The sequence below is a fragment of the Alexandromys fortis genome, unplaced genomic scaffold (assembly GCF_014885135.2).
Source record: "Alexandromys fortis isolate MF-2015 unplaced genomic scaffold, M_Fortis_MF-2015_v1.1 scaffold_212, whole genome shotgun sequence".
Taxonomy (NCBI): domain Eukaryota; kingdom Metazoa; phylum Chordata; class Mammalia; order Rodentia; family Cricetidae; genus Alexandromys; species Alexandromys fortis.
The window spans coordinates 1,563,314-1,564,262 of record NW_026068091.1 but is presented as its reverse complement, the minus strand read 5'-3'; the positions used below and the strand labels follow the sequence as shown (position 1 = coordinate 1,564,262).

The 949-nt window shown below is 45.9% G+C and overlaps 1 protein-coding gene across 16 annotated transcripts in view; it reads right to left on the bottom strand.

Moving 5' to 3' along the window:
• The window catches only part of Trerf1 (transcriptional regulating factor 1), a 216,991-nt gene that overhangs the window by 210,857 nt on the left and 5,185 nt on the right, over positions 1 to 949 (bottom strand). The window lies entirely within an intron of this gene.

Genomic DNA, 949 nt, shown 5'->3' with positions numbered 1-949 from the left:
CCCGCTGCCTGCCACCACATGGCCCATTACCACCATTTGGGACCTACAGCATTTCTGCTGCCTACTGCCGCGGGGATCTTGTAGCATTTTTTAAAAAAGAATAATACAAAGGGTTCTCTCTCCCCCTCTCTCTCTGCCTCCCTTAAAAATGCTTAGTGACCAGGTAGTGGTGGCGCACGCCTTTAATCCCAGCACTCAGGAGGCAAAGGCAGGAGGATCTCTGTGAGTTTGAGACCAGCCTGGTGTACAGAGTGAGTTCCAAGACAGCCAGGGCTACACAGAGAAACCCTGTCTCAAACAAGCAAACAAAAACAAAATACATTTTTACACTACTCCTAGCTTACTGTCTTCTAGGAGAAAACAAACAAGCAAACCCAAATATTAATTTCCTCAGTCTAATTTACTATAAGCAGCGACTCTGAGATTATGAAATTCTTAGAAAATAGCACATAGTTGTGTTCTTTTTGTTTTGTTTTGTTTTTGGTAGTTGGGTCTGTCCTTTAACTCAAAAGAAATTTCCTCTAAGAATCGTGGAGCAACTCGCATAGAATAACAGTGCTAGTTATTAAAGATGCAGGGCTGGGGGATGGTTCGGTGGGTAAAAGCACAAACTTGAGGATCTGAGTTCAGATCTCCAGCTCCCACCTTTAAAAAGAAAAACAGGAGATGATGGTGGGGGTGGGGTGGCTGTAACCCCAGCACTGGGGAGGTAGAGACCGAATATGAATTCCTGGAGCTCACTCCAGAGCTCCAGATGCAGAGAGAAACTCTGTTTCAAAAACTAAAGTGAAGCCGGGCGCGATGGTGGCGCATGCCTTTAATCCCAGCACTCAGGAGGCAGAGGCAGGCGGATCTATGTGAGTTCGAGACCAGCCTGGTCTACAGAGCTAGTTCCAGGACAGGCTCCAAAGCCACAGAGAAACCCTGTTTCGGAAAAAAAAAAAAAAAA